The sequence below is a fragment of the Paralichthys olivaceus genome, chromosome 6 (assembly GCF_024713975.1).
Source record: "Paralichthys olivaceus isolate ysfri-2021 chromosome 6, ASM2471397v2, whole genome shotgun sequence".
NCBI classification, from domain to species: domain Eukaryota; kingdom Metazoa; phylum Chordata; class Actinopteri; order Pleuronectiformes; family Paralichthyidae; genus Paralichthys; species Paralichthys olivaceus.
This window is the reverse complement of record NC_091098.1, coordinates 26,564,316-26,574,315: the sequence shown is the minus strand read 5'-3', so window position 1 is coordinate 26,574,315 and position 10,000 is coordinate 26,564,316. Positions and strand designations below refer to the sequence as shown.

General features: G+C 47.6%; 1 pseudogene; it reads left to right on the top strand.

Annotated features, from left to right (window-relative positions):
- Positions 1-2,415: 2,415 nt before the first annotated feature.
- LOC109647577 (membrane-associated guanylate kinase, WW and PDZ domain-containing protein 3-like) overlaps positions 2,416-10,000 on the top strand; it is a 16,990-nt pseudogene continuing 9,405 nt past the window's right edge.

Below are 10,000 nucleotides of genomic sequence, written 5' to 3'. Positions count from 1 at the left end.
TTCATCTGCAGTGTGATCTCTGCCCTGATAGATATACAGATGGATAGATGTATAGAATGAGAGATAGAGAGAGAGATAGATAGATAGATAGATAGATAGATAGATAGATAGATAGATAGATAGATAGATAGATAGATAGATGAACGGACAGATGGACAGATGGATAGTTTGTGGCTCCGGTTGTAAAACGTGAATCTGGTTCGTCAGCAGCTTCGGCCTCTGCAGTCTGACTCAGCTGATCCAGACTCTTCCTGTTGCTGCAGCTCAACTTTTTAAAGTGTGAGCAGAGTGAGAGCTCTCAGTCAGCGTGCATGGTCATCATCTTCATTACCCGTCCACCCGTCCTTCAGCAGACACTGCTCACTGACCTTTGACCCCTGGCTGATGACATCATCAGACGCTCCTCTGTGGTGGTGATGTCATCAGCTGTGCTTCCTCCTCTACCTCATCGTAGCTGCAGGAAGGTTTGACCTCTGACCTCTGACGTGCTGCAGAAACACGAGGAGAGGAAGAAGAGTCCAGAGCACACAGCGACAGATGTGTGACGTTCAAGACTACAACTCCCAGAGGAGGCGGGAGTCAGTGTTTGTCATTGTGGACGATGTGTTCGAGACGAGCCCGGAGGTGACGGCGCTCGTCTGAAGCCGACACGTTGGTCCTCAGGGACGTGTCGCTGCGAAAAAATCAGAGAGGAGCTGTGTTAGCACCTGTTCTCCACCAGGGGGGCTAGTTTACTGAACACAAGGGTTTTGAAAAGTTCAGGTGTGTTTGGTTTGTGTGTGTTTGTGTCTCCGCTGGGTGGGGGTCTGTTATGACACATGACGATGCTGCGTCACATCCTGTCTGTAGTTTTTACCTGCACATGTGAACGTGACTCTGTGTCATGGGGACGTTTTTTTTGTCTTTCGCTGATTAAAAAGGGGAACGCTGTGATGTCAGAACAGTGTTTGAAGAGGGAGAGGAGGAGGAGGATGAGGAGAATGAGAAGAAAGAGGAGGAGGAGGAGAGTGGAGGCCATAACAGGTCTTGATGTGACACTGCAGCAGGAAACAGGTTTTATAGAAAACATGACTGGATAAAAAGTCACTGAAACTCTTCGGACAAACACAACTCCGACAAAGGCACAAAGAGGAAACTACAGATTTCTGCAGGTTTGAAAATATAATGTGAGAAAACAACTCAGCTACAGACAAAACACAGCTCTGGATCAGTGTGTTTTCACTGTGGATCTCAGTTAGGAGCCTCATTAGGCACACTGACATGACAGCTGAACACACACACACACACACAAACACACAGACACACACATCAGGATGAAAAATAGGTTACATACAGAAACAGAGAATGAGGCCAGAGTGAAGCGTCTCGTCCTCGCACAGGATCTCTGAATGTGACTGACCTACATATGACCTGAGTCCACAGACTCGAACAGTCGTCACATCACTTTACCTCAGACGTGTTCACTTCAGGGACGAATCGAATCACAGCATTCATTCATGTCATTAGTAAAGAATTAGTTATTATTCATTTTTGAAGATGTGTTTTTTATGTTCCTTCAGTGAGACTCAGAGCACGTATAGAGCCACCAGCCACCAGGGGGCGATCCACATGTTGTGAGTTGATGTTATATCAAACTGTTTCCAGACATGAACTCATTGAATGACCCTAAAATGTTCTGGAGGTTCTGGAAAATGTCCTCGTGAGTCCATGTGAGAAAACATCTGGAAACTTCCCAGCGAGCGAGTGGAACGTGTTGATGAGGTTTCTAACACGTGACGGACGTGAAACTGGAAGAGGAGCCGTACACGTTGAAGACGAAGACGTCAACTTGGAAAGACGAGGAGATTCCAGATGTTTTGGCGATGAAGGAGTTCATGTCTGACAACAGCTTCAGTCTGATTCTGGTTTTCCTCATAAACTCAGACCCTGTTGGTATTAAAGGTTCAGTGTGTAGGATTCAGTGACATCTAGTGGTGAAGTTGCACGTTGCAGCAAATCCCTGTCACCTGAATCTGACACACTGAACCTCTCACGTCCGTCCTGAGTGACGAGATCACAGATGGTCAGAGTTCAGGTCTGAATGAATCTTAATGTGGACACCGGGTCACTCTGGGACACGTGGACACATTTTAACTTCAGGTGTGAACAGACGAACTCAACGCTGAGTGATCTAATACCTGGTCTGAACAAGGCCCGAGTTAATGTTCTGTATGAACTGTGAAGGACACACACACACACACACACACACACACACACACACACACATTCCTGCAAACAGAGCACATAAAGAAACACTCCCTGAACACACTGACACTCTGTACTCTGACCAGCCTTATCAGAGAGAGGGGGGAGGGAGGGGGGGAGCACAGGAGAGAGAGGGAGAGAAAGTAAGAAATAGAAAGAGTAAAAACGAAGGGGGAGACATATAACCTGAGAAAGAGGAGAGAGAGAGGAACCGTCTGGATATGTCAGCTGATCACACACAGGTACCACACACACACACGCACACACACACAGTCTTTTATTTTGACATGTAAAGACACGGGAAGTGACAGAGAGAAACGAGTGAGTTTTAATAGTGACGAGTATCAACGCATCACTTCCTGTCTCCCGCTGAGAAACTCTCAACCTCATTCTTCAGCGCCTCCTCTCCTCACCTTCAACTCCTCTTCCAAACCTGTTCCCCCTCCTTCTTTACCGACTCATCTTCTTCACCTCCTCCTCAATCACCCCCCTTTTCACCTCCTTACCTGCTTTTTCACCATCTCACTTTCTATAACTCCTTCTTCTTCACCTCCTCATCTCCTCACCTTCTTCACCTCCTTCCTATGTGGTGTATTTTGCCTCTCAGCGACGTTGTTGTTTATTTCTTCTGATTCCCTCCTTCACATATGCTCATCCATATTTTATGTACCACGTCTAGCAGGCTGTGTGTGTGTGTGTGTGTGTGTGTGTGTGTGTGTGTGTGTATTTCCCTGCGGGTTTGATTGTATGTAAATGAAATAGTGTAGTTGGCTGGTCTTTATGTTTTAGTGTTTGTTTACGTGTGTGTGTGTGTGTGTGTGTGTGTGTGTTTGTTTATATGTGTGTGTGTGGGGGGGGGCTCCCTGCCGTCTCACACCATCTGCTCTTCTCTGTGAGTCGATGAGTTGACGGAGGAACTGAACTGATCCCAAACTCTCAGACAACAGGAAGCAGTTCTCTGCTGAGGAAACGTTTCGCTGTTGCTAGGAGACGAATCGATGAAAACGCGCCTACGTGTGATTGGACACTCGGCGGGTTTGAGGTGCTTCCATGAGGTAGATGAGGAGGCGAGGAAGCCTGGACGTGAGGATACTTCCTCATTAGACAGGAAGGAAGGAAAGATCCAGGGGCGGGGCCAGTGCCCCTCTGAAATCTGATTGGCCCCTGAAATGCATCATGTCCTGTCATTGGTTCACAGGAGACTGAACGTTAAAAACTTATATGTGATTGTCTCTTCCTGTCTGCAGCTCGGCCGTCATGTCTAAAGCGACGGTGAAGAAGCTGCACTGGCGCTCCAAGGTAAAGCTCCTGCTTCACCTGCGATGACAACGATTGTCTGAACGTGTCGTGAACTTTGACCCGAGTTCTTCCTCTGTGTCGTCTCCAGGTGCAGGAGAGCTTCGTCCCTCTGGGCGGCGGCTCAGGAGAGCTGGGTCTGGCGATTGGGGGCGGGGCCGACTACGGCGAGTTCCCCTTTGTCACAGCAGCACCTGGGGGCGGGGCCACAGTGGGCGACATCATCCTAGAGATCGGGGGGACGCCTGTATTAGGGATGACCCTCGGTGATGTCAGAGGAGTCCTCAACTCCTGTCCTCATCCAATCAGAATCAAGACCGTGTCACCAGGTCAGAGGACACGTCAGTTACAAATCTTTGATTATCGGTGATTAACTGATTTCAGGGTTTTTTACTTTAAACACAATTAAAAGTTTATAAAACGATTGACAACACAGATTTACAGCGTGTCCCTCTGACATGCAGCACTATGACGAACTGAACCCGTGTGTGACATTGTTTCCTGTGTGTGTGTGTCAGGTTCGTCGCTCTGTAAAGACCTCAGGTTGTATCTCAGCAAGTGTTTCACTCCAGGATCCATGGACAGTCAACTACAGCAGCTGATCAGAGAGAACCTGTACCTGAGAGCTGTACCCTGTACGACACACACACACACACACACGCACGCACGCACACACACACACACACACACACACACACACACAAACACACACACACACACACACACACACACACACACACAAACACACACCCACACAGCTGTTGTAAAGGTGTGTGTTGTAGTGAAGTGTCCTCAGACAAAGAGAGAAAACACTGAGAGGAATATAAGCGCCGCCCCTCTGACCTTTGACCTTTAACAAGTGGAACAAAGTAAAAACACTCTGATCAGAGGTTTAATTACATCACAGCTCCACGTGTCACACACTTCACTACAGGAACACGCGTGTTGTCCTGCTTGATGACATCACGCCGTCCTCCTCTGCAGGTACGACCCGGCAGCCTCGGGACGGGGAGATCTCGGGCGTGGACTACAACTTCGTGTCCATCGAGGAGTTTTTCTCTCTGGAGGAGTCCGGAGCTCTGCTGGAAAGCGGCAAATTCAAAGGTACGAAGACCAAACGTCTGGTTCCTGTGATTCTAACGTGTCCGTGTGGAGACGTGCTTTTACAGTGCAGCGTAACCATGGTGACTGGTTGTGAATTTTTAACAGTGTTCAGGCGGGAAGAGGATTTTCTGTCTCTAATCCTTCAAACCTCAAAAACCAAACCTGATTCACTCGCTGTGCCCCCCCCCCCCTAATCTGCCAGGATTAATGAGACTAAAATAGAAACTCTCCTTCAGATGACAGGACGTTTGTTGTCACAGCAACAATAATAAACAAAACGCGTCTCTCGTGTTCTGTCTTCAAACTGTCACATGTCTTCCTGTTTCTGTGTCACCGTCCAATCACAGGGAACTACTACGGGACGCCTCGCCCCGTCCACATCGGCCCGGAGAGTCCACCAATCACGTACCAGGAGCATCGGAACCTGCTGCGGAACTTCAGGACGAGGAGCAAGTCTCTGAGTAACCTGGAGAAAGCTGTGGAGGAGGGAGACAACAGCGAGGAGGACAGCGGACTGTCGGGTACTTTCAATCCGAAGTTACTTCAGTATTTCTGCTGTTTTTTACTTTGCATTAAAGTAAATTTTGCTCCGATACATTTCTTTGAAAAAGTTACTCTGCAGAATTACATCGGTTCTTCTGTGCACGTGTGAGAAGAGCTGGAGCACAAGCAACAAAATATCTGAGAGCAAGCTCAGTTTGAGCACAAGCAGTGTCTGTTAGCGAGCGCAGGGTTTTCATATGAGGAGACATTTGATGTTTTCAGTTTTTCTTTCCTCCTGAAGCTCCGTCCTCTGACTCTTTTTCAGCAGGTTCAGCCGGAGCCCCACCCACCACCCTCCCTCTTAGCCAATCATGGGAGTCAGCGGCGGGGAGTCGGGAAGGGATGATGAACGGAGGAGTAGGAAGAGGATTGGGGAGAGGAAGAGGAGGAGGAGGTCCCCTACCTGAAAACTGGGAGCTGGCCTTCAGTGATTCAGGAGAGCCGTACTACATCAAGTGTGTTTCTACATCAACGACTCAGCAATTAAACCACCAACAATCCGATTTGTTTCATTTTGCTTTTATCTGAATTAAATGGTTTGATTCCGACGATGGGAAAATAGATTTCTGTTGAAACTCTAATGATTAAAGCTGAAGCTAAAAGATTTTATCATTTAATCACACATCCTGACCACTTCCAGTCCTCCTACATTTCCCATGATTCAATCTGACTGTGGACAAGATGGGACAGATGATGATGATGATGATGATGATGATGATGATGATGATGATGAAGAGGATGATGATGATGATGTTTATCTCTGACAGTCATAAGTCAAAGACGACCAGCTGGCTGGATCCTCGACATCTCAACAAAGAGACGACTTCCTGTACCGAGCGTGAGTTTGATTCTTTGATATTTTCTCTGTTTGGTTTGATCAGTTCTGATTCTTCATCATGTTTGTTCGTGTCTTTGATCTGATGTTGTGTTGACACTGGTTTGAAACTTTAATTCTGAGTGTAACAGCCTGCAGGGGGCAGCACAGTCTCATAGACACTCTGTTAACAAGCTGTTGGTTTACTGTGTTCTACTCCTCTTCCTCCTCCTCTTCCTCCCCTCTCGTCCTCATCTCATCCTCCTCATCCCCTCTCCTCCTCCTTCTCTTCTCTCTTCTTTATTCCTCCTCTCCTCTCCTCTTCTTCCTCTCCTCATCTCATCCTCCTCATCCCCTCTCCTCCTCCTTCTCTTCTCTCTTCCTCTTCTTTCTTCCTCCTCTACCTCTCCTCTGCTCTCTCCTCTGCTCTCTCCTCCTCTCCTCTCATCCTCTTCCTCTCCCCCTCTCCCTCTCCTCTCCTTCCCTCTGCTCTCCTCTCCTCCTCTCTGCTCCTCCTCCTGTCTCAGTCCCAGAGTTCACGGAGCAGCCCAGTCTGTTGAGGGGTTACTCCATCCACACTCGTCTCTCTAAAGGTCCTCGAGGTTTCGGCTTCAACATCGTCGGAGGAAGTCGACCCAGAGAGTTTCTGCAGGTTTACAGCGTCACACCTGGTGGTCCGCCCGCCCTGACCACAGGTACAACACTGAGCATTAAACTACTGCTTAGTTACCATTTAATTACTGGTTAATTACATTTAATTACTGGTTAATTTCTGTCATAGAATAATTACAGCTTGATTTAATTTAATTATGTCTTTATTATTACTTGATTAGATTAAATTTCTGCTTAGTTCATTTTTAATTACTGCTGAATTATGGGTTTATCAACCTAACTGATTTATTTAATTGAATTCTGTTTAATTTCCATTTAATTAATTCTTAATTCTTAATATTCATACTGTGATAGTGAAGTAAAACTGGATGAGGGGGTGACCATGTGACCTTTGACTGAATACGAGACATTTGCTCCTTTCAGGCAGAGGGCGCTGTCTTAAGAAGACAAATGTCTCAGGGCAATAAATTATTATTTTCATTATTGATTAACCTGAAGAATATTTGCTCCTTTAATTTTTTTGATCTGAAAAATTTGAACATTGTCACAAATCCAATCAGCGCGTCCTCGTCCTCGTCCATCGCTAACGTTACGTCTAACCTCTTGTCTGAGTCACACATGACAAAGAAGAGTGATGATTGGATAGAATTAGAAAATGAATGTCAGGGTAAGCTAATCAGAGCTAAGGTAAGGGGCGGGACTTCTCCGTCCTCCGGTGGGGAAAAAGATAACTCGACGTCGTATGAAGGAGGAGGTCGTTTAAAGGTCACTGTTTGTTTCCTGTGTGAAACAGATGTAACCACTGTTTTTTTTTCTGCTTTCACTGTGATGACAAACGTCCTCCGACCTTAAAGAGGTTCTAACTTTAATGGAGGGTGAGGTCGGAACATTTACACACTGTCGATGTTCAGTTTCTGTTCAGAGGATGAAACTGAGACAAACAGCTCAGAATCTTCACGTCGTCATTTCAACAGCGTCTCTGCACATGAGACTGAAACACAGAAAACACACTTGGACACACAGTCTCTCTCTGAAGGATTATGTTGTCGTTTGATTCTCAGCTCAGGGACACGATCCACACACACACACACACACACACACACACACACACACACACACACACACACATGCACACTCTTTAATCTATCCGAAACACAGCCTCCTTTCTCTCCCAGAGTCAGACCTGCTCACGTGCACACAGAGGGTAAATAGTCAGGAATGTAACACACACACACACACACACACACTCACACACACTCACACACACACACACACACACACACACACACTGTTCATTAAATCTCCTGGGAAAGTTTCAACTGAAAACTCACCGTCTGTTTTCAGCAGCAGCGAAAGAAAGAAAGATTATACTCAAGTTTAAAAACTTCTTTGCAACACGCCCTCGCCTCCAGAGTAAACCTGATGACGCCGAGTGTAGATGATCAAACGTCTTTGAACAAAATGGTTCACAAACCTGGTGTCTTATTAATTCCTCTCGTTATTTATCCATGAAAAACAGACAGAAGGAGACGTTTATTTATCCATTGAGAAGTGTAGTTGCCTGGGTTAGACTCTAGGGGATGGTCTTAAAATATTATACAGAACTACATACACAAAATAAAACTCTGGTTACAAGATAGAATGTAAATATAAGGTGTATAAAAGACAATAATATTATTATTATAATAATGTAATAGATTTTGTTTTTCAAGAAAATCGACTTGTGTTGTTCAGTCACCTGATCACATGGTCACATGATGTGTTGATACCTGTGGGTCGTCTCCTGCAGCCGACATCCTGGTCTACATCAACGACAGCTGCGTGCTGGGCCGCTCTCATAAAGAGGTGGTGGAGATGCTGAAGTCGGTGCCGATGGGTCAGAGTGTGGACGTGGTGCTGAGGAGAGGATACCCGATGCTCTACAACCCCGACGGGTGTCCCAAGCAGAGTCTGGAGACGGTACGAGTTCCTGGAGGGAAACAGGATCCATCTCAGCTGTGCTAATGTTATCACTCCTCTTACTAATCGTATGTTCAACCTCCGCCAACAGCCGCAGACCCTCAGCGAGCCCTCCAACCCCCCCACTCTCAACAGAGGCCCAACACACCTCACCTACAGCTGCACGCTGGATTCCAACGGCAGCACATCAGGTCGCTCTGCCATCAACCTGACAAGTGTGAAAGATTAAAGTTAGAAAAGCTATAAACACGAGATCTGATTATTCTCTAATTAACCAGAGAACCACTCGGGCTTATGGGAAGTGGAGTTTGTTGAAGGCAGCTCGAACATAAATGTACAATTCTCTAGGTTGGGGGGGGGGGGGGCTGACTGGGTTCAGTCATTAGTTATTCTTCACTCAGCTCTGATCAGCTGATCTGATCCTTCAGTTTAATAACGTCCGTCTCCTTTACTCTGAAATCCAGGAATGGGGAAGACCCCGCCCTCCTATCCTGCTCAGCCCATGACAAATGGGCTGACAGGCCCGCCCACTCCCATTTCCTCTGATCCACCACTGGGTCCACCGCCTCCAGACGTGACAGCAGCCAATCACAGTGACTCTGATGGCGGCTTGTCCAGCGCTGGAACTCGAAGGTCAGTGTTAGCGTTAGCCGTGTTAGCCACGAAAAGCCGAAGTTGATTAAGCACAAACTCTGTAAATAAAGAAGAAGGACATGATCATCTGGATCGCCCCCTTGTGGCTTACTGCAGTAAAGGTCATGAACCCTGCCTCCTCCATGTTCGTGGATGGGACATGGACCAAACTAAAAAATCAAATTTTACGTTAACAATTTTTAGTTTTTTGTCGTTTATGTCATTGATCGTCTTCGGTCGCTGGTCGTCTCTTGGTGTTTGATTTTTACTGTCTCCTCCTCCCAGGTCTTCCTTGATTCGCTACAACAGCAGCACCCTCCCCACCCTCTCCTCCTCCTCCCTCCTCCACCATCAGAGCTCCAAGTCGTCAGAGAGTGACCTGTCCACGTCCACACTCCCCATCTCCTCCTCCACCCTCCCCATCATGTCCTCATCCTCCAACACTCTGTCCAAACTGCCCCTCTCTCAGCCTGAGACCGCCCTCCACCAGAACTCCACCAGCCCCACCAGTGTTAACAACCCCCCTCCCTCCGGCACACCACCCGGGGCTCCTGTGCAGCGTTCGCCAATGCCCCAGACCTCCATCGCCCTGACCCCACCCAGAGACATCCCACCCTGTGGCTTTAACGGTTGCCCAGCCAGTCACCAAGCGCCCCCCCTACCCTCCAGAGGAACCTCAGGGCTCGCGCTCCCTCTCGGGGCAGCGCCAGCAGCGTCGGCTTCCAGTGGGGAGCTTGTGCCGGTGGCCCTCGGACGCAGTGAAGGTGGGGGGCTGGGGTTCAGTGTGGCAGCAGG